The sequence below is a fragment of the Lepidothrix coronata genome, unplaced genomic scaffold (genome assembly GCF_001604755.1).
Source record: "Lepidothrix coronata isolate B3197 unplaced genomic scaffold, Lepidothrix_coronata-1.0 Scaffold45, whole genome shotgun sequence".
In the NCBI taxonomy this organism is placed as follows: Eukaryota; Metazoa; Chordata; class Aves; order Passeriformes; family Pipridae; genus Lepidothrix; species Lepidothrix coronata.
In genome coordinates, this window is record NW_016690225.1 from 1,023,728 (window position 1) to 1,048,166 (window position 24,439).

A 24,439-nucleotide genomic window follows, 5' to 3' on the forward strand; every position below is an offset into this window, starting at 1 on the left:
TGCCCAGTGCTAAAATTTTCTCTCTCTTTTGTTTCTATGGAAACTGTAATACTTATAAGACACAGTAAACAAATGCACTGTATTATAAGCCTCCTCTTTAGCAGGAGATTAATTTTATTAATATCTGTCCAAATTAGTCTGGTGGCAGGTATTGTTCATTTAACCATCCAAACAGTAAAGTATCTATTTTATTTTTACTGAAGACTTATCTTCCAGCTTTGAGGGCTTTTATTTGCTCTTAAATAATTTTCCTGACCCAGTGGTGAGTTGGTATTTGCCAGTGGTTACTGCTGGTAATATTTGCTTAGCTCAGAGGAAACTAGTGAGTGCTTTTATAAAGTGCTTCAGAAACAGAAAAATCTTAAAGCATAGAAGTACACTTTTTGCTAGCTAATACAGAAAATAAAAGCCTCTTTTGCCTGAGATTCTTCTGAACATGCTTATATGGCATGGTCTTCTGGGACATAGCTGGAAAGGCACAGCCTGCTTTCTAAGAAAGAGACTTAGCCTTTTGTGGAATGAATTATACCTCACAAAGTGGAGTGTCATCTTCTGGAGCCATGCACAATTGAAGTATTTTACTTAGCAACAAGTGCTCTGTATGTTCCAGACTGCCAAACACAGCAGAGGCAGTGAGGAGGCTGACCTCTACCTCCCCCTGCTCTGCCTGGAAGGAGTTGCAGGCAGAAACAGCCAGTGCATCTCCTGCAGTGCTGAGGCCCCCGTCTTGTGCTTGAGTCCAGGTGGTAAACTTCCTACTTACTGATGGTGATACAGTGACATTCCTGCATGATTGCTGATCTTGTCTTCTGTTTTAGAAATGAACCTTCCTTCTGTGAAACAAGTTTCAAGGTGACATGCTGAAAAACGTAGTGAGGTTTTCAAAACATTTTAAAACTGGACAAACTGTTCAAGTGACTCAATAAGTGCTATGCCTATGCTGTACTTCTGGAGTGGTTTATGGAGAGTGAAAAAGTCAAAGCTCGAATACTCAAAGATAGGAGTGGAGAAGCCTGTTTGGTTTTCACATGCTGAAGAGACTTCTGGCACTCAGGTTACTTGGAATTTACTCTGAACTCTTCCCCTGGGCTGCAGGATGGCAATGAGGCAGTCTCCTTTACTTCAGTTTGTAACATTAAATGCACTTTAGAAAATTATAGAGAGCTGCTATAGCATAAGCAAAATACTTTTTCTTTGCTATGAAAAATTTATGATGCTTATTTCATTGAAGTCCTGCTGTGTTAAGTATTTAAGAAAATCAGTTGATAACTTTATTTAGTGGTAGTCACTTTTAAAAATGCTTTAGAGAAACTGATGGGAATGGGGCAACTAATTAAGGAAAGCTGTTGATCTAGAAAAACACAAATCATCACTCAAACTTTGATATACTGATGGTGGTAGTAGACAGTAAAATCCCAATTTGTAGGTTTTTCTTTTCAGATTCTTTAGCAGCATTTTGAATATCATTGTTGCTACAGGGACCGAGATAACCTATCTGATAAGGAAACATTTTGGATTTTGGATACAATGGTGACAAGTGGTGCTTCTCAAAGGCACAGGGTACTATGATGTCCAATAAGAAGTAGGCTGTTGGATGGTGCTTAAGTTATTTCCTTCTTTGTGTGCAAGCACAAGCGTCTTGGTATCATCCAAAAGAGACAGCTTCTTTAGGCGGGACATCACATTTGACAGGAACCCTTCAGATACTTTCTACCACTTCAGAGAGACTGGCTCTGTGAGGGATCCTCCTGTGCTCCTTCATAACTATGAACTCAAGATGCAAATGAAGGTACATCAGCCTGCATAGGCAGAGAATATGTTTTTGAAGGAGATAATAGTATTTTATTTTGGTTTTTTTTTCACAGGGGGCGTATTGTATACCTTCAATATAATTGTCTTTCCATTTCTTGTGTTAACTTGAAAAGAAATAGGTTGCACCATACATCACTCAACATATAAACAGGGCTTAGAAAAAAGACAGAGGAACACTTTTACCAGGGCCTGTAGTGACAGAGCAAGGGGCATTGGTTTTAAGCTGAAAGAGGGTAGGTTTGGATTGGATGTAAGGAAGAATTTGTTTACAATGAGAATAGTGAGACACTGGAGAAGGTAAGTGGTGAATGGCCCATCATTAGAAGTGTTCAGAATTAGATTGGATAGGGCTTTGAACAACCTGATCTAGTGAAAGATGTTCCTGCCCATGGCAGGGGGGATTGGACTAGATAATCTTTGAAGAATCCTTCCAACCTAAACCATTTTATGAATCTATGATTTTTTGGTTTTGTTTGTACTTCTTGTTATTTGAATTAAAATTCAGGAAAGGGTAAACTGAGATAGATTTGATTGCTTGTCCTTTTAACTGTCGTGAGATTCACCTTCGTATTGGAAGGCAGATTTTGGCCTTAAGGTGGACATCTTCAAAATATCAACCTTGTAGCCATGAAGATATTACTCTGTTGGAAAACACTGCAAGTAATAGTTGATTGCATTCATTGTTATCTGCTAGAGCTCATCTCTGACTTCTTTACTCAACTAATTTATGTGTGAGGAAGCTGTGGTCTTCTTTCTTCTTTTGAAACTCTATCATTTAAGTCCTTGTGGAAGACATCCTATGCTATTTTATCATTTTTATTTTGTTGAGTTGTAATTCAAGAACATCACAGATCATCAGATACATTTGCTAATGTTTTCTGTTTTCCTTTTCCTTAGGACCTTTCATTACTCAACATAGTCAATAACTCAAATCTTCTCCATTGTTGGTAGTTATTTTCATCCTTTTTATTTTAAGTTTGGCAACTTTATCACTAAATTAGATATTTTTCTGATTTTCATGCCTAATGTTTTGCAGCTCCCTGTAGGTTTGTTTTATTATTGTCTCTCTAATTTTGCTGCCTTTGTTTTTGATCTTCTAATTTTGTTCTTTATAACTTATCATAATTTTTATTTCTGTCTTCTTTATTAACCATGTAAGAAACACTTCCTAGGTTGTTATTCACTATACTTACACTTGATTAATGTAATTTTTTGGCTAGTAGATTCTTAGCTATTTGACATTCTGTAATGCTTGGCTGATTCCTCTGCAAAAATCTTTTAGCATTGTGTCCTGCAAGTTATTGACAAATTACTCTCAACAGTAAAATGCAGAGCATCCTTAACTGTCACTGACATCTTTGCTTGGCGTTATAGGAGACATATGGCTTCCTACAAAACTGTGTTGTTATTTAACTTAAATTTTGTTGCCTTCCTGTTGGAGCTTTTGAACTAAGGTATAAATACTGTACCATAAATATTTCTTTTCCCCTTCAAGGAATCTGATGTTAGCTTAACACTGAGCATTCCAGGAGAACCTGAGAGGTTTAGCTTGCAGTAAAAATATTTTGGTGTTTCATTCCTCTCTGCTTCCTCCTGGCATTTGAATGTGTGCACAGCACATTCAGTCTTGAATTTTGTCTCAAGCCATGTGAATAGGATGGCATGGAAGTGCCAAGAGTAAGCTAATTTTGGAGCAGAAATGAAGGTACAGGTTCTTTGTTGTTGTTGTGTTGTTGGCAGGGGTGTTGAACTAGATGATCTCTAAGGTCCCTTCCAACCCAAACTATTCTGTGATTCTATGAAAACTCTATAAGTGCACCAGTATTATATCAGTATTCAAAGTAACAATCAGGATTACTCCAGTAACAAATTAGTTTCCTTTGATATAAAAACTGAATTCTGTCTCCTTTTTTTTGTTAGTAAGGACTTACAAGTTTAGACTCTGTAATGGGTTTTCACATGTTTTTATGACAGTAGGTCTTGTCATAGAATCATAGAATAGTTTGGGTTGGAAGGGACCTTAAAGGTCCTCTAGCTCCAACCCTGGCATGGGCAGGAACACCTTTCACTAGACCAGGTTGCTCAGAGCTCCATCCAACCTGGCCTTGAACGCTTTCAGGGTTGCAGAAATTTTCTTCAATGTTTTAGTTAATTTCGGCCCAATGTGTATAGAGTGCTGCAAACTGTCTGACTTGATGTAGATGTTTGTAAAACCATCACTCCATTTTAACAGAATTAATGGGTTACACGGTTGAAAGACAGATCTCAAACAGTTATTGTGGTGGCAGTGAAATAGAGCTGCTTTTAGAATGGCTATGCAACAAGTGGAACCAGGTTCAGCCCTATTTAGCACTAAACTGGAATTAAATATAAAAGAAAAATCTTCTAAAACTTATATCTGAAATGAACAATAGGAACACCATGAATAAAGTGTACAGTTGTCTAAATTAATCTCATTTGTGTCCACAAAGCTGAACTGCTTTCAACAAAATTATTTTAGTTTAGGGAAAAATGAAATGGCCGATTGGGACCAAGAAAAAAGGTCACGAAACTAGAAAAGCAAAGAATATCTTCTTAGAAATGTTAACTCTTTCTGTTCTGTGGGGCTGGACATGGGATGTTTCAGGGTCATGCTGGGAGTTGAAGGGCTCACTTCCTGATACGATATTTAAATAGAGGACTAGTGAACAGGAAGATGGTTTCAGCATTACAAATGGTGTTCATTATATTAGTACATGACAGTTTTCTTGCTTGTCTTTTTTAAGTGACCTTGAAAAAACACAGAGGCATGCTGAAAAGAGGGAAAAAACCCCTTAAGATCTGGGTAAAGTGCTTTACAGTCAGACTCAGTTTGATCTTTGGCTTTTCAGAAACAGAGGTGTATTTTAGCTGAACCAGATAAGCATCACTCCATCATCAAATACAAGGTTCTTCAATTTCTCTGAGAAAAGCAGAACAAGACAACTGCAGATAAGGGATTTTTTTTGCTATGGTGAAAATGGTGCTGGAAATGGCTGGATGGAAATGGAACACCCATTTCCTGCAGCAGATTCTTCATCTCTGAACAGCTCCCACTCAGATCTGTTCTGTCTCATATCTGTCATACCTGAGGAGTTTTGGGTTGATCCTTTCACCTCAAGAGGCCAGACCTGTTGAGTCAGAGGTGTATTTCTAGAATATTCGTGAGACATGCACTACAATACTGAGTCAAATGATAACCCTTTTGAACACCAGGCTTCTTAGACTTTCTGACTTCAGTTTATGGCAATTTTCAAGGTACTTATTCAAATATCTTGATAATGCACTTCAGATAGATGTAAAGATCTTTAGATGGGCCACTTTTTTTTATTTTCTTGCATAGCTGGGTGCATGCACTGATTACCTTTAAGACTAATTGCTGTTTGAAAATTTTCCTTAATATAAAACTAGATATTAGCTGTAGCACTAAATTTTAAAAATTCTGAATTCCCTTTTTCCTCTCTGTATTTCTTCTACAGAAAATTTTTTCATTCTTACTATGTAAAATTTTTTCAGGGCATTGGTGTTCTAGTGGCCACGATATAGATACTGCTGCCAGTATGACCATGACATACCCGTGGATATGTGCTTCTTTAAAAGGTCATCATTTAGACAACCAAGTTGACTCGAGTTTTGTGTAAGATGTAGATGTCTGTGGAGACATGGTGATTTAACTATATGATTTAATGATCCTTTCCAGCTCTTTGGGAAACAATGAACTGTATGTGAGTTGCTTTTCTGGTAATTAAGGGCTTCAGGAACAGGCTGAAATGATTTCTTCATCACACCCTGTTACCTGTACAATGTAGCCTGCATATTCTCCTGAAAATTACACTTAAATTATTATCTTCTTCCCAGCTATTTGTAACATCAAAGCTTTTAACTTTTATCTTGATGTTATCATGGATGGATCTTTCTGTCTCTGAAGCGATCAGAGATCACTTGTTATGCAGATGAACAAGCTAAAGAGCAATTTCATAGCAGCAAGTCTGAATGAATCAGAAGTGCTGTGAGGATTAACAGGATGTCAAGCTGTGCCTTGATGAGAAATACACCCATCCACTAGAGCCATCTTTCCCCACTTCCAGTGATCCTGTATCACAAAATACTCAAAAACTTTTCTAATCTAGTTTTGCACAAGACTAAATGCATGTACTCTGTCCTAACTGCTGAATTCAAAGTTAAATTTTAAAAGTTTACAAATATTACATGCTTATGATGTGTACGATGAATGGGATTTGCATGGGATTAAGTGCTGAGACACATTTCTCAAAACATTGAAAAGTGTTTCCTAAGTAGAATAGTGCAGTATTTTTCCCATTGCAGATAAAATTATGTCATTGTTACAGGGGGTCTTGTGCACATCTTTAAATAATGTTTATAGATAAGGGCTCAGATTGTTGCCAAGTTGTTTATGAATTCAGGGTCAAAGTTATTTTAAAAACAGAACCCCTAATTTTTTAAAAGTATTACAATATCATTGCATTTAGTTCTGTTTCTAGGAAAACATCAGTCCTGGTAAATCAGAAACAACTAAATTAATTTAATGTGTTGTGATAAAAAGATATATCTGTTAACTAAATAACTGCATCATTCAAATCTGAATCAACACGTCTGCAAACATTTCACATGGACAAATCATACAACCAAGTAAAGCTGTTCTGATTCCTCAGAGGTTACGGGATTCCTGTACAGGAAAACATTTCAGGATTGATTTTCAGATCTTATTAATTTCATTGGAGATGTGTGCTTGATTGGTGGATATACACTTAATCTCACATTTGAGAGAAGTAATTGGGAAATGAGAAGAATGTCTTATTTTCTGTCAGAGGTGAGTTACTTTGTTACACTTCATTGATATGATTATGTGTAAGCTTAATGGTCATTCAGTCACAAAAGTCGAGAGTCTTGTCGAAAAATTGTCGTTTTACCAGTCACACCCAGACTGGAAAACCAGTAACTCCTATAGTGGGATGGATTGCAGAATAACTTTGTAATGTTCCTATGCTTTAAGAATTTTCTGAAATATTTATCTTCCACAGAAATATGAAGACCAGTTTTCCTATGAGTTCTTATATTCTGATTAGCCTGTTGTTTAAAAGTGAATCTGCCTTTGTAGTCTGGAGGCATTGGCAAGGCAGGGTCCATGGCAAAAAGATCAGTTGAAGAGTGCAAACCAAGATTGTTGGCAACCTTTTAACTGCATTTTATAATGGGAATGATAATGTGTGCTTCAGAGAGTGCAAATTTTAAACATTATTAAAAACTAAAAGCAATTACGGTGACTCAGAAAAAAATTAAATACAATAATTGAAACTAGAAAATACTATAACGAGATTATAATGGTACAATAATAATAAAAACAAATAAGAAGCAAAGGAAGATTACACTCAAATATGTAAAGCTCCTGATGATAGCTAGCGAAAAGAATGGGTAAGATGGATAGGGAACATTTTGGAAACCTGTTGAAGCAGTAATTATCTGTGAGCTGTGCTGCAAAGGCACTACAAGTAGTAAGAAACTGCCCTCTTGGAGAATAGGGCCAAAATTTACCAAACCTGAGCTGTGTCTGTATTTTTGCTGTGAGTGTGACAAGAGGAGGGCAACTTGGGGCTGCAATCCACTTTTGGAGGGGGGGAATCTAAAAGCAGGACATGTCTTGAATTACTCATTAAACTAATTTCCCATAGTACCAGTTCTGGCCTGTGATAATATCCTATTTCAGGACTGATATTAGATTCCAGAAGTGAGAAACTGAGCAAGAGAGAAATCAAAATATTGTTTTTCTTTGTACTGTGGTACCTCCCAAAGGTCTTCTGGAACTTCTGGTTACTCTTATTAATGTTTCTACAAATGTACCGGTGACAGCACAACAAACGTGGGCTAACATTGCCAGAGTTATATGTGCAGCTGCCTCCACAAGGGCACTGTTGAGAGGGGTGTGGCTGCCTGTACTCACCAAGAGTGATTTATATCGATGCTGACATGGGAGGAAATGCTCCTGAGCTGGTCCAATGGGTCCTGTATTCCCCCACTGCTAAGCTCATGGAAACATCTGTGTAAGCACGAAGTGAAAGGGAGCAAAGAACCAATCTAGACTAAAACTCACTCTTGTAATGTATATTAATTCCCAGTTGTGCAGCTGCAAGTCACATTGTAAAGCCACAGGAACCAAGTGGTCAAATATTGGGGTGGCAGAGCTGCCTCTCAGCAGTATTGTATGAGGTTCCAGCTTCCAGGACTTGGACATTTGCAGTGTTAGGTATTGATAGAGATCTATTGCAAAGTAGAGTTAACTTTTTTTTTCACTAGATCCAAAGCTGTTTTTTCTCCTCATGTCATGTCTCTCAGATTTGAATCCAAATAACAATGTTGTTTACATTGAAAGGAGAGGTATTTTGATTTACCCAGAATTGCAAAACTTCAGGATTTTTGTTTTTACAGGGCCAGTAGCTAGATATTTGTGTCCCTCACAGTAGTTTGAGATGAACTCTTTTTCATCTGAGAGTACATACAGGCTCCACTGCCTCAGTGTATTTTTTACACAGATTTTGTGTTGACTTGTTTTTCAGATTGCTTCTCTGAGCTCTTCTCCTTCCTTTTTCTTCCTTTCCTGTTTCCTTTCCCATTTTCCTTTCCTTTTTTTTTCTTTTTAAACTAGAAATGACAGGTATGTTTTCAGCCAGGCTGTAAATAAGGACCTAGGCTACATCTGTACTAGCAAACAAAACATTCTGTCCACAGATACAGAGATATTGTTATTTTCCAATCCACAGATTTTAATATTTTCCATATTGTTAAATTGTTAACATAGAGGGGTTTTCCACTGCATTTTTTGCTTGGGACCAAAACTGTCTGTGTCTCAGGCAATTGCTAGACATGGACACGTGGTAGCTGAGGCTAAGGACAGGACACATCAGCAGCTTCTTGGATGCAGCCACTCTATTGTGAAGGAAAGAGAGTCGTCCAGAGAGTTGTGTGGACAGGCTGTGTATGTTGCCCTCCCAGTAAGTGAATGTTTCTTGGTGAATTTTATTTACTGGTGTTGATGTGGCACAGAATAGGGATATTGGGGTAGGTTGTGTATGGCCTGTGGCCCAGGTCCGTCTACAAGCTGGATTCAGAGGTTCTTGCTGTCATAGTAGAAGAATAATGCTGAGTATCCTAAATTTCAGATGATGATCAGGTCAAGGCAGTAAGTGATGTATATCTTGCCTTCATGCTCACATTGCACTAGAAAAGCTGTTTGACAAGGTGTATATCTGTGTGGAAAACTTAGTGCCTGGAAGAAAAGGCACTCTGTACACGATTACCTCTTGGTAATCATATACATCATCATGGCTAGGCTTCACGAACGAAGATTTGGGAAGGGCTCTACCCACGTTTGTTGACATAATCATATACACACTTAATAATAATAATATTATTATTATTATTATTAATAATAATAGGCATTGCTCATACCTGGTCATTGAAGTCTCTCAAGAAAACTCTTAATATATGAACAAGAAGCTCATATGCCCTGAATTTTTTTTTCTTCACAGTGGTCACACACACATCTGAGGTCTTCATGTTTAAAAAGCAGTCTTTGTACTTGATGTTTAAAAAAAGCAAACGAAGCTGACAGTGACTTACGCTGTTGGAAAGCAGAGACTGTAAAGGTCTTTTTCAGTTGGTAACTGTTAAAACTATATTTTCTGTGCTGATTTTTGGCCATTTTCTTCAGTCAACCACTTTTTGTGTGTTCTTAGCATCATCTTGGCACAGTGATAGTGCCTCTGCTGGGACTGGTGGGAACCTGGGATTTGAAAAGGGCATGGATACTGAATCATGCACATCTTGTATTCTGATGAAAAATATGTACAGTGTCTTACAAGTTGCTCTCAGGAGAATTTTGCTTTAATGTTATAAAGACACACTATTAATACACATCCATAAGAATAGCCAAGGATGGACTAGCAGTACTGGGAAAGGGCAGGATTAGATCCTGCTGCTGTCCTGCCGAGACAAGCGTGTCCCATACCTCAGTGGTTGCTCTTGTGTGTCCTCTAGAGATGCCAAATTCTGCTAGCTTGTTCTCAGCTTCTGTGAAATGAACCTAATTAAAACAGGAATACACAGTTTATCGTGGGGCTATATGCAAGTGCCTCTATATTTTAAGGAAAGTGGCAAAATTGCCAAAATAAAACCAGAAAATTTGCAGGAAGGCAGTATTTTTCCACTCACAGATTTGTTGCTGCAGGGGTGAAAATTATAACCATGTCACCTAAGCCAGTGAAATCTGGGTTAGTTGAACTGTTTTTGTGTGCTCATTGAGCAGCTCAGTCCTGAACTTTTTGATACAGAGGACACTGTAGAAACCTCCAAGACCACCTATGACCAATATTTTTTACCTGACATACAAAACTATACAGTTAGAGTAAGAGACTTTTGTGTGCAGCAGGGATTTGCCTACAGCATTTTAGCTTTTGAGTGTATGAACTCTTTTCTCATGATTTCCATTTACATAAATGTAGATTACCATTCACATAAATTAAATTAGGTAATTTTGAGTTAAGATACAAACAGAAAATAAGTTTCTCAAAATTCTGTCAAATGTACAAAATCTTCCAATTAAATGTTAATAAGGATATTTTTCTTGTTGTCTGTAGTATTATTTTTTCTGTTACCTTGGAATAGAAGAAAAAAGGACATATTATTGTTATTTCTGTTAAGGTCCCATACACATTCTTCATGACAGCACCTTAATTTTGAATATCACAAGGTGATAATTAACTTTTAATCTGTCCTGTTAGATCTGTGCCCAAAAGCCCAATCCAAGTAAGGAAAATACCAAGTGTAAATTTCTTTCAGTGAAAACTTGAGGACTAAGGAAAAAGGCATTTTCATATTCTTAGATTAGTTTTGTTAATTAGTGTAAGTATCTCTCATCATCTGATAATTTTTGTGGAGACATCTAGAGAAGTCTCAATTTTATTACAACATGATTTTAGAAAAAAGGAAAAAAGCAGAGGCAACAAATATTATTAATTTCAGTGTTCACAATGCTCTGAAAGTCGAAGTAATAAAAGAGGGCAGCTTGTGAGCAAGAGAGGATGAAGTTTTAATTTCAATCATATTAGGGCTGCAGCTACTTTACCCCTTTGCACCCATTTGCTATATAGGTATGCAGCTGGACTGGAGGAAACCTTTGCAAGCAGGTCTGGATGCGTAACAGTGGTGCAGAAGAAAACATTCTCTTTAATTAAAATGTGGCCCATTGCAAAGTAGGAGCCCTATGGAGAGCAAAAGTACAGTGAGGTTATAATTAGCATAGCTATACTCAGTTAAAGTGAACATCCAGCATCAGAAAATTATATATAACTGACTGAACTCAACATCTTTAGGTTAGATATTAGAAAGAATTTCTTTACTGAGAGGGTAATTAGACATTGGAATGGGCTGCCCAGGGAAGTAGTGGATTCTCCGCCCCTTGAGGTTTTTAAGATGGTTTTTAAGACTGGATGTGGCACTTAGTACCACGGTCTAGCAACTGCAGCGGTAGTGGATCGAGGGTTGGATTTGATGATTTTGGAGGTCCCTTCCAACTCAGCTGATTCTATGATTCCATGATTCTATGATCTTGAAAATCAGGCTGTTAAATCAACTTTAGTGACAGGGAATTTGATGTTTAGTTCAGTTTCTCCCACCACTCTCACCAGAGGCCAGTAATCTATATATTTTACCTAAATCATCTATTCTGGCTCTTGTTCCTGAAAGAAAAAAAGTGCCCTTTAATGATATTTAATGAGCATGCTTGTAAACCTTAGTCCTAAAATAAGGAGAAAGCGTTTTCCATCCTTACTAGTTCAAGCAATGCTTCCCTTATAAAATAGAATCACAGAATCCTTTAGGTTGGAAAAGACCTCTAAGATCATCAAGACAAGCCGTTAATCCAGCACTGCCAAGCCCACCACTATAACCATGACCCTATGCACCACATCTGCACCTCTTTTAAATACCTCCAGGGATGATGACTCCACCACTTCCCTGAGCAGTCTGTTCCAATGTTTGACAACAAGAATTTTCCTAATATCCAATATAAACCTTCCCTAGTGCAACTTGAGGCCATCTCCTCTCATCCTGTCGCTTGTTACTTGGGAGAAGAGACTGACCCCCACCTCACTACACCTTCCTTTCAGGCAGCTATAGAGAGTGATACAGTCTTCTTTGAGCCTCCTTTTCTTCTGAATAAACAACCTCAGCTCCCTCAGCCTCTCCCCATAAGACTTGTGCTCCAGATCCTTCACCAGCTCCGTTGCCCTTCTCTAGACACACTCCAGGACCTCAATGTCTTTCTTTTAATGAGGGGCCCAGAACTGGACACTGGATGCCAGGTGCGGCCCCACCAATGCCAAGTTCAGGGGGATGATCACCTCCCTAGTCTTGCTGGCCAGACTATTTCTGATGCAGGCCAGGATACCATTGGCCTTCTTGGCCACCTGGACACACTGCTGGCTAATGTTCAGCCGGCTGTCAACCAGCATCCCCAGATCTTTTTCTGCCAGGCAGATTTCCAGTCATTCTTCTCCCAGCCTGTAGTGCCACATGGGGTTGTTGTGACCCAAGAGCAAGACCTGAAACTTCTCATTGAACCTCATAAAATTGGCCTTCGCCCATCGATCCAGCTTGTCCAGAACCCTCTGCAGAGCCTTCCTACCCTCCAGCAGATCAACACTCCTACCCAACTGGTGTGATCTGTAAACTGAGGGTGCACTCAGTCCCCTCATCCAGTTCATTGATAGATAGTAAACAGGGTTGGCCGCAACACTGGGCCCTGGGGAACACCAGTATGTGGCAAGTCTGTGTAGAGAAACCCACAGCTTCATTTTAGGAATAATTCTTGTCTCAAGTTTTCATCTTGCCTGAGCAATTGTCAGATGAACAAGTATCTCCCAACAGGCTCTTCTTTCTTGCATTCCATGCAACTTTTGTCTGTTTTCTGGCTAACAACAGAGCACACTGTCCCATTTATGTTCAGTCTATGTGGAATATGTTGTTTCTTTTCTTTACAAATACATGACAGATTCCCTCTATCCTTTTCTTATCTCTGCCCCTTCCTTCTGCTGTACGTTTGTGTCAGGTGCGAGCTCTGACTTGATCTAACTTCTGTGTCATCTTGGGCAGTGCTTGCTAGGAGATCCTGACTGCTGCCTGCATTAAATGGAGATGTTTGGATCATTATGAATCCCTTTGTTGCAGTATGATGAGTTCGTTGTGGTGGTCCAAGGATTCTGTCACTGCTCAGTGATGCAAGAGCTTTAGCAACCAGTGCATTGCTTTCATCCACCTTTTCCTTGAAGTAAAGCCTTAGGAACAAATACTTTTTCTAATCTGTAATTGAAAAATCCTATTTATTTTCTTTAGTTCTGTACAGACAAATGATGATTGCCCTGTATCTAAAGCGCCAGTGCAATGTCATTTCATTCAGCTGTTAGCCACAGCTCCACTGTCCTTCAGTAAGGAAATGACTTCTTTAGCTTCCTGCTGGAAACCTAAGTTAGTGCTAGATGGGTAAGCAGTATGTATACACTCAGGACAGTGCATAACAGGCAAATTAGCCAAGACAAGGCCCAGTGCACAATGCAAAGGAAGATGTTGATAACCAAGAATGCTTTATTAGTAAAAATTGATCAAACTTGTGAAAATACCACTTGGTCATCATGCAGTAACTTCCTACAGTATGAAAGAAAACTGGTGCTGGTTCTGCATGCCTATTCATTGCATACATTTCCAGCCTGAGGCTCTTCAGTACATCACTAAACAGTTGCAATTTGCACTGGATGAAAAACCTGTCCTGAAGTAAGGACAGGTTCCATCCCGGAACCACCTATTGCAGCACTCAAACTACCCTGAATTGGTTAATGCCATTTTCTACAAACTCCCAACAGGCTGAAATGAATCAAGACATTAGCATGAGCTTGTGGGCTTTAACTTATGACATCCAAACAAGAGATATCCCCATCATATAACTTTTCTCAATAACAGAACTATCAAAAGCCTTGTGTTTCAGACCATGTACTTGCACATAGCAAGATACAACCTACTGTATTCAGTGCACCAACTAGCCACAAGACAGATACTGTAAGCTGTTGTTCTTAGCTTAGATATCTGTTTGGAGATCTACTATTCCTATTTTGGACTCAAAGTGCACTTTTCAATGTGTCTCTCCTCCAGCTGCACATGTGAATAGGTGATTAATAACAGGTTTTCACGTCTATCCATAATTCATATTTTTCTAGTCGGACCTCTTCTCTTGCCTCTATATATTTCACCAATAGGTGGTGTGGGAAGTGCCAATAATTCTTTAAAGATTCATTCAGATCATAGCTTTATTGTAAAGTAATTCTGGTCTGGAAGAAGTTACATAATATGATACCAGCTTTTAAATTTGTAAATAAAATAAAAATACATTCAAGTGTCTTCACCAAACAGGGCATTTGACAAAGACTTCCTTTTACCTCAGCCATTCTTTGCTGCTCTAGCATTAAAGAAAATTTTTTGGAATATGCTATTGTACACAGCTGTTTGGTAGGAGGAAGTGGGGGTGTCTTCAGAGAAATACATAAGTTTTGCATGCAAAGATTACTATTTTTGTTGTGCATTAATATTCAGTTTTGTTAAAGTGAACCAAGAAGAAAGAAGTACTGTGATGAGCAGATTCGTGACAGTTATCAACTGACTGACAGTGTTTTCCATGACTAAATGTTCATGTTTAGTATATGGCCTGCACAATTAATGGCACTATATACCTCTTCGAGAATAAAATGAAACCCATGCAGGGATTTCTTTTTTTTTTTTCCTGTCCACTATTACATTGTCATGCTTTATTATTCCTGAGTCTCTGTATCACGAAATGTGAAATTAGATTTGTTTGGATTTATCTAGTTGGCATTCTTAAGCTTTGTGACATAAGAACTATGAGTTGGATGTAAATGTTATTTATATTCATTTAGTACTTCAGTAATGCAGTTTTCAGTGTATAAAATAACCAGGCTTAAAGAACAGAGTTTAGACAGAGTGACTAATAAAATATGCTTTCTCCTTAGAGGTGAAATGAATAACCACTGTCTAGTCTGGTAATTGTAACTGTCTTGCTCTTACTTGCTTCTCTCCTCTCTGTATTCTGTCCAGGGTTGTCTTCCTCCAAGGCAGCATTTGCAGACGTGATCACTAAAAGGTGGTCTTATAATGCCACTGGAGTCTGGGCAGTGGAAACAGTCCTAGAAATATTATGGTTCAAGCATTTAAGCTAGCTCTTACAATCTCTCTTCTTTCTCTTTTTTCTTTTTATTATTTTTCCTTCCCTTCTTCTCCCATAATTGCAAACCATTTGGTAAACGTAGGCTTGAAAATTCAGTTAGAGCAGAAAGATTGGTAAGTTCTTATTTTTCCTCGAAGACTGGAAAGTGAGAAAACTCAAAGAGAAAAAGCAGACTCTGCCATGGGTGCTCCTCACTGTCGCATGCTTAAGGGGAGGGAAGAAGCATCTCTACAAACTTCTGACATGGAAATTCATGAAGCATTCCATATTTTTACCGGCTATTCAGGAATAGTTTAGGAATATAGTTAGGTCATGTAGAAAGAAAATTAGAGAGACAAAGGCAGAATTTGAACTCAATCTAGCCACTTCTGTTAGGGATAACAAGAAGCGCTTCTACAAATACATCAGTAGCAAAAGGAGGGGCAAGGAAAACCTCCATTCTTTACTGGACAAGGGGGGAACATAGTCACCAAAGATGAGGAAAAGGCTGAGGTATTTAACACCTTCTTTGCCTCAGTTTTCAATAGTAAGACAGGTTGTTCTCAGGACAACTGGCCTCTGGAGCTGGTAGACAGAGACAGGAAGCTGAATAATGCCCCTGTAATCCAGGAGGAAACAGTTACCTGCTGAGCCACTTGGATCCTCACAAGTCTATGGGACCAGATGGGATCCACCCAAGGGTGATGAGGGAGCTGGCAGATGTACTTGCCAGGCTGCTCTCCATCATTTACCAACAGTCCTGGCTCACTGGGGAGCTCCCAGATGATTGGAAGTTGGCAAATGTCACACCCATCCACAAAAAGGGCTGCAAGGAGGACCTCGGAAACTACAGGCCCATCAGCCTGACCTCAGTGCCTGGCAAGGTTATGGAGCAGATCATCCTAAGTGCAATCACACAGCACCTACAGAATGGACAAGGGATTAGACCCAGCCAGTAGAGGTTTAGGAAAGGCAAGTCCTGTCTGACCAACCTGATCTCCTTTTATGATCAGGTGACCCCCCTGGTGGATGGGGGGAAGGCTGTGGATGTGATCTATCTGGACTTCAGCAAAGCCTTTGACACTGTCTCCCATAATGTACTCCTGAAAAAGCTGGCAGCCCACAGCTTGGACAGGGGCACTCTGTGCTGGGTTAGGAACTGGCTGGAGGGCCGGGCCCAGAGAGTGGTGGTGAACGGGGCTGCATCCAGTTGACAGCCCGTCACTAGTGGTGTCCCCCAGGGATCAGTGTTGGGCCCAGTTCTGTATCTGATGATCTGGATGAGGGGATTGAGTATACCATTAGCAAATTTGCAGATGACACCAGGTTGGGGGGGTGTGTTGATCTGCTGGAAGGCAAGAGGGCTCTTCAGAGGGATCTGGACAAGCTGTAGAGATGGTCTAATTCCAAAGGGGTAAGGTTCAGCAAGGCCAAGTGCCGGGTCCTCCACTTTGGCCACAACAACCCCATGCAGTGCTACAGGGTGGGCACAGAGCGGCTGGAGAACAGCCAGGCAGAAAGGGACCTGGGAGTTTGGATTGACAGTAACCAGGTGGGCGTCAGTCTCTTCTCCCAGGCAATCAGCAGTAAGACAAGAGGGCACAGTGTTAAGCTCTGCCAGGGGAGGTTTAGGTTGGATATTAGGAAGAAATTTTTTACAGAGAGAGTAATCAGACATTGGAATGGGCTGCCCAGGGAGGTGGTGGATTCTCCGTCCCTGGGGGTTTTTAAGATGAGACTGGATGTGGCACTTAGTGCCATGGTCTTGTAACCATGGTGGTGTTGGATCAAAGGCTGGACTTGATGATCTCGGAGGTCTTTTCCAACCCAATTGATTCTATGACTCTATGATTCTTCTATCTCAGAAGAGAGTTCAGTCATAATTATGTAGCCACATTCAGATAGGTCCGAAAAACCACCATCTGGCATGATCATATGGTGAAGTAAAGGAATATTTAATGTAGTGTGCTTCCTTTTTGTTGGAGTGAGGTTACAACGTATTCCAAGCACTAGAATAAACCCTGAGCTGGTGCCATCCCACTACCTGACCTCCAGGCATGGGCACATGAGACTGGCAAGGGAATAAGTGCTATGTGACCCTTCCTGAATTTAGAAGAGCTGAAGAGTTGACTCGAATTATTGATGGATGAGGTTCCCCTGCAGGTTATGTCAACTCTGTGAACCTCTCACCTGCGCAGATCTTGTTCTGCTATGTCGCTTGTACCTACCACAGGACATGAGGGGTTGTGGGGGGAAGAACTGGTGCAAGGGTAGCCTTCCTGTGAGAAATTGTTCAGTCTGAGGGTAGAGAAGACCTCTTGCCAGGGACTGGGGTATCTTCTCTAATTCTGTGGAGGTAGGCTAAAACCATTTGACTAGAAGAAGGTACTTTAGATTCATGATGTAGGAAAGGACTTCAGTCCCTTCAGGGAAAGGTAAGACATAAGATTTTTCAAAACAAGAATATGCTTTCTGACCCGAACCCCTTCTGTGATAACTTATAATGCAATATCACTAATAAGCCATAATTAGCAATGAAGTCCTTTCTCATTGCACCCAAGATTGTGCTGTGAAGAGTTACGCCTCTTCTCTTTGGAAAGTTGTTGGAGCTCTCCCCCTCCCCCTATTCTCCTTGAGTGAGAGCCAACAGTGATGTCTGTAAATAATAATAGACCTGGTGGGAATTGCCTGAACCAACATTTGCTTTCTCTTAAAGAAGGAAATGACTTTTTACTGAAGTCCATTGCTCCTTGGAAGAGTAGCCAGATTGTTCATGTTGCTGCTTATAGCTTGAGTTTGCAGTTTGTTTTGCACAGTTTGCCACTCTCCCAGTACCTTGTTAGACATTTTGTACCAGTCTGAAGAATAAGCAGTTGATGTCTGTCCTTTTCACCTAGCCAGATATAACTCTAAATAAAATACCTGCTCTGAAAGAAAAGAAAATTAGGAACTAGAAAACAAGTCAGCCTTTCAACTGAACAACAAACTTCAGTTATATGTTTGAGGACAGATTTTAACCCCAGTCTTCAACCACAATTCATCCGTATTTTGACATGCTCCTGGCTCAGAATGGACAAGGAACAATAAATACAGCTTCTGAAAGAGAGCTTTCTGCTGGGGGGTATTTGTACAGTCCTCCTGTCTGTGACCTGAGAATCCCAGACTTGTCATAGCTCCTGATAGCTGGACTAGGTCTTAAGTGCTTCCTTTTCTTTTTTTTTTGTCTTTGATAATCTTAAATATTGCTTTCATGGCACATTTTAACTTCAAAAAGGACAGTCTGGAATTTTGATATGCATTTTGCAGTCAGAGTAAAATATGGATATCAAGATGGAATTGCAGGCTTAAAGACATAAAAATATCAGTAATTCTGTTGATTATGAACCCAGAATGTCTATTGCAATTACTTTACTTGATCTTTTTTATAATGCAGTACATGTGATCTCCTTTAAATAATACTTGTTTGAAATGGACTATCTTTTAGGCAGAAAAAGATCTGATTATGACTTTAAAAATAGAGTCCTTTTTAGGAGAACTGTCCCTTTATCATTATGTTCCTAATGAACATCTGAGCCACATATTTAACAGCAGTTTACTTTAGTGCCATTTCCAATCCCCAGTAAAATATTTTGTTAATCTTATTGGAAGAGCATAAAAAATACTCAGTGTCTTTAAGGGACTTTATATTAATTAAGATTAAATTGTTCCCTATTCCCTAACGTAGGGGTTCTGTAATTTTCAATCAGATGGTTGTAACTGTCTTTGTCTTTATATCTTTCTGTGCACTTTTCCTGACAATGACTTTGTTTGGAGTAAAAAAAAAATTTTTACTTTTAAGAAAAACAGGACAAGACACAAATCACTTAGAGAGTTCCTGAAAATAATGATGATTTTTATACTGAAAAATGTGAAATCATTAAATTTACTACGCAGTATGCAATTGTAGGCGGGAAAGAGACTGCTGGATTATTGGTTGTTGGATTTTTTTTGTTCTTTTTTTTTTCCCCACCTGTTATGGAATTGATACGGTATCCAGGACTCCAGTGAAGTAGCACAAATAAAAAGTCAATGTTTTCCAAATAGAATAGTCTTCAATTGTTTTTCTCAGAAAGGACTTCTTCCACCTCCACACTAATAAGCATTCTTCTGTGCTTCGACTAACTACCCACTCACTTTCTCTCTTCAAAGAATCGTCTGTCCCAATTATCATTGAGACTTTTCAGTCTCTCATTAAATTTGGAGCAGTAGGCAATTTAATCAGGTGGTGATCAGTGTGACATTACAGAACATGACCTTTAGAAAGTGTGTCTTACAAATTTGGATATTTTGTTTTATTAAACATACACTTAGTGTAATGGTTAGTTAACAGTTCTCTATGGGGAAAAAAAGTGACTCATAGCACTGTTATATGTAAAAAAAAATACAAAAGAAACCTTTTATATGTATTCTTTGTCTTTAAATTGAAGTGTTATATCTTGCACGGAACACCAATATGAATTTCTACCACCCAAGTTTAAATCAGTCATGGAGCTGACTGAGGATGCAGGACATTGGTACAGCATCATTCCTCAGATGAATGCCACATTCTGGCTTATTTTTTCCCTAGTCAGAGTATCATCTCCTGTTGCTTACAGAGGAGGAACCCTCTTGCAGACGGAGGTTTTACATTGCGAGTTGTGACTCAGAGCGTCCCCGTGGGCTGTGGGAGCGGAGCTGAGGCGCCTGTGGGAGCAGCAGGAAGCGGAGGGGGTGCTACAGCTGTCTCCCGGCCTTCTGTGGGGCTCGGTGGGCTCTGCTGTGCTGCTGGGGACACGGCGGCTTGATCAGCTTCTAGAGAACCTTTTTCTGGAAATCCCTGAAGACTTTAGATACTGCTCCCTCAAAAAGTGTGCTTAAACTAGGGCCAGTATATAGAGTAGGAAAACTGCAAGGCCAAAACAAGTTTTGTGCTTGCGTAGCATGGCATAACAGTGTTGAAGCACACTAAGCCATTCCATATGATTTTGACCTGTCTGTGGACACCAGGGGTTGGTAATTCAGAACAACCCTGATACCAATGAGACATTGAAAATTTGGTTTTTAATTTAGGAAATTTAATTGTGTAGTATAACCAAAATCTAAAGTAACTGTCTTTGCCTTGCATTCAGATGAAAAATCAGTTTGGTTGGTTGGGTTTTTTCCTCCCTGTTCATGAGACTACAAACATATGTAGTCCTTAAGAATTCTGGAATTTGAAGCCTTAGACTCAAAACCCTAAACCAGCTCAGATATGAGTCTTCTTATGGATAATCCAGAGCAGCTAAAGCTGACTACCTGTATGCCATTTAGAGGTTCTATATCTAGGTTCTGCATCACCCAAGGTGAATTGCAAATTGGTTAGGTAGGATTTCACTTCTAAGAAGGTACATATATTGCTTCTTCTCCTCTAGTACTAATGTAATTGTGTGGATGCCCTGGGGTATAAGATTGAGTGTATTTTGTATCTCTTTTTCAGACATTAGTATGCTCTGAGGATCTAAATATCTTTTTTATATGATGTTACATTCTGTAGTGCAACATTATTTAGTGCTGCCAGCCAGAAAGGAAGAAGTGATATCCTCTTCTGTGCATGCTGACCTCTGAATTCCTTTAACATTATCCTTATATGTTTTTTCAGGTAGGCCCATCTCACTTATCTGTATCAGAAATACAAAAGTATTTATGTCAAGGAGACAGGACTACAAGTACATTGTGAGGGCTAACTTAAAGATGTTATTGTTATTGCAGTTGAGGTTCAATTTTGATGGTGAAATCTGAATCAATTTCTTGTATGAAAAGAAGACCAATTTCATGAGATCAGAATTAACAAAGACGTACCAATTTCTTCCCTCTGTGGACTAAAGAAATTAATAAAAACCACTATGCCAAAATTTAGCATTCCAGTTCTATCCTTTTATATTTCCAGAGTACACTTCCAAGAAGAAAATTTGTCAGTTGTTTCTAAGCAACATGTCAGGCAGCGTTGCACCTTTTCAGCTGACTCTAAAATATATAAATTTTTTTCACCTAAGTAGTGAAGACACCTATGTTGAATGGTGGGTTAGTTCGTAAAAGGCAGGTTGATATCTGATTATTTTAGCTCCTTACGATGAGACTCATCTGAGAACACTGCTCATTAAAAACTCACACTGAAGTGAGAAAAAAAAAAGCTGAGATTAAGAAACAGTATGCTTTTAATATCTTACAGCACCTAAAATTGCCAATAAGTTTTTTAAAAAAAGATATTGTGTGCAGTAGAGTGTGTTTTTAAGTATGTACCTTTATCCTTATTAAGATATGTCAATTACTGAATACCTAACACGAGATGAATTGAAGAAAGGTCTGGAGGAAATTTTACAGATGTCCTAGTCATGAGAAACTTTGCAAAAAGCTTGTGAAGCTGCCCACAGATTTGAAGCTGTGAGAAATCCAAAATGCCATGGATGACTGTGAAGCTACTTAAAATTTCTGAGGTTAATGGACTGCATGGTAGAGATTATGAACGTCTCTTTACTGCTTTGCTTTTACAGAACAGACTTTTCCTCTTTTAATAATGTTAATTATGAAGCATATGTATTCTGAGACAACATAATGGATGCTATTGTTCCATTTGTGAAAACACTTGATGTTTACCAGTGCTGGTGAGGGGCAGCATATTGCATAATTCTGCTGTAATTAATTTTCTGTTGTACATAATATAGCACTACTTCATATACACTTCTTTTGCATGCCAGTAGAACATCACTGGTTTCTTCTTCACATTAGAATAGACAGTAAAAAACTATTCCCACTTTTATTGTAATCAGGAAATCAAAGTACACCTCATTCCATGCCTTCATTATTTTACAAAATGAGTGATGGCTTTCTTCAGCCTCACAAGTATTCTTTCTGAAGAAAATAAGTCTGATCTTCAATATCTGAAAGTTTCAAATTACTATTTTTTTCTCCAACAGGTCTCCTGTCTTTTTTCCCCTGCAGAACTAATTTGGACTAAACAAAGACATAAGCAAACTTACCAAAGGTTTGGCACAGACATAAGTGCTGGTAGATGGCAACAGCTATGAAAAGTAGAGTTCTACATTCAAAACAGTCTTAACATTTACATCTTCACTTTTTTTCCTCTGGGAAACGTGGATGAGTGTCTTTCAGTTTGGTCCTGGACATGCAAATACAGCTATCTGAATAAAGACTACTGAAAATCAGTATTTTTCTGTTTTGGTGTTTTGTTCTTGTTGCCATGAGCAAATGAAACCAGCAGACAAAAACCTCTTTCACTGACATACATCACAAAGTGCTTTCCATAGAATGATAAATTTAATCAAATATCTGTTATCTCTATGCAGACAGATTTACTCTAATATTTGAATAACTCCTAGATTTTTACTGTTGTCCCCTCACCCCCATGTTATTGATTCTGATTGTGTGGGATGTTCCCCCACTTCTGCTTTGAACTGATGGAAATATTTGGAATTGAGGAGGATTGTTCAGTTACTATTATGGGAGCAAAGTTTAGAATACAGCAGGGATTGACTACACCTCACTACTTCAGAGCTGAAGATCTCTTTTGCTCTGATGTGTAAATCATACCAAATTCTAGCAGGTTTAAAGCTTAAGTAAAGTACGTATTCTAAAAATTTTGTCTTTTGAGCTGCATTTAGCCATTTCAGAAATACTGTGAATAAAACATTGCCTACCTCTGCCTTACAAGGAAGGAAGTATTGATTTGGAGACAAGTTCTTGAGGATATGTTCTACAGTTCATCACTCTGAGGTATTAAATTACAAAAAGCCCTACAATGTATTAAATTACAAAAAGCCCTACAATGTTCTGTTCCCTCATGCCCATCCCTAACAAACCGTTTTATAGAAGGCTTAAATTATTAATATTACAACAATAAAATTCACAGCTACTGTTGAGCTTCTTATTTGGTTGCTGGATAAAATTCTCTCCCTACAGTGGTGAGCATACTAATTACACATGTTAACAGATTGGGTTAAAGACACACCTCACAAAAATGGTGGATATAGAAGAAGTGAAAATAATAGCTCAGGAAAAACATGGAAGCTCTTGATGCTAAGTATGCCTAAAGTGCTGCAATTGAGGAAAAACCCCATTGGGTGCTCCTTATGTTCTCACTGAATGTTTAGTTTTGGCTTCTTTTGAATGATCTGTCTGCAAAGGAAAAAAGCAACTGAAGTGCAAGCTTTGTTTCCTGAACTGAGAAATATCTTTTAGCCTTTTACAAACACACCTTTTGAAAATGTCTTTTTAATCCACAGTTCTATTTTGGCTTGGACTCAGGTTTCTGTGACACATCTTTGAAGTTGTTTTGAGTGGTGTATATAGATACATATATTTAGTTTAGTACTGGCTGAAGATTATCCTGTTTCCAGTGGTCTATGCAAGATGGATCCAGTCCCTGAAAAGTACCTTTGTAATAGAGAGACATCTACCCAATTTTATTATTTTCAGGAAAAAAAATTGTTTTCTGTGCCAGTAAGGCTTGTCTTGCCACCTCGTTTAGAAGGATGGTCCCATTAACCTTCATGATTTGGGAAGTATGAACAAAGGCTACTGCTGCTGTGAGTGCTCTTTTAGATAAGAGAGCGCTAAGAGTCTGCAGAGTGCAGGCTTAGTATCCCTTTTATTATTATTGTAGGTAGGTGTGCTCTTTAATGGGACTCTATAGTGAAAAAATTCTGACCCATTAGTCTACAGCTGCTGCAGATGTCCGGGTACCACCCTTCTTGACCTGGGGTCTGTGGCTGCTGTGACCAACACTATGGCATGGAATGGAGTAGCAGAAGAGGTTATTTCAGGGATTGTTGGAAGGGACCTACAATGATTATCTGGGCCAACTATCTGACCAATTCAGGGCTGACCGAAAGTTAAAGAAGTTATTAAGCACAAGCGTGTGATTAAGGACCTGTGTACATATATATGTAACCTGTATACTTTCATTTTGAACTTGAAGCCAAACAGATTATAATTACAATACTTCTCTGAAGGCATGAAAGGGCAACTGTAGAAATGTGGGAATAATACAGTGTATATAGAGCGTGTGATTAAAATGGTCATATGTAACCTTTATTTTCCCTCCCTGTTGCCCATATTGCACGTTGTCACTGCAGCTCAAGTTCAGAGACTGTGTTGTGTACCTAATGCTTCACAGTCACGCTGGAGTCATCACTAAGAGTTGAACACTGAAAGTTTTATGAGTTTATATCAATGAATTCAAGAAGGCTATGCTAGGCCCAGGTGTATTTGGTGTTCAGAGCAATGCTTAGAGCAATCCCCTCAAACAAGGTA

At 38.9% G+C, this 24,439-nt stretch overlaps 1 protein-coding gene and 1 long non-coding RNA gene across 4 annotated transcripts in view; both read left to right on the plus strand.

Moving 5' to 3' along the window:
• DLGAP2 (DLG associated protein 2) overlaps positions 1-24,439 on the plus strand; it is a 455,132-nt gene that overhangs the window by 84,859 nt on the left and 345,834 nt on the right. The gene's annotated exons all lie outside the window — the stretch shown is intronic.
• Positions 622-22,314, plus strand: LOC108497155. Its single transcript, XR_001874699.1, has 3 exons — positions 622-743; positions 20,664-20,768; positions 22,084-22,314. It is a non-coding gene; the product is annotated as an uncharacterized LOC108497155 (long non-coding RNA).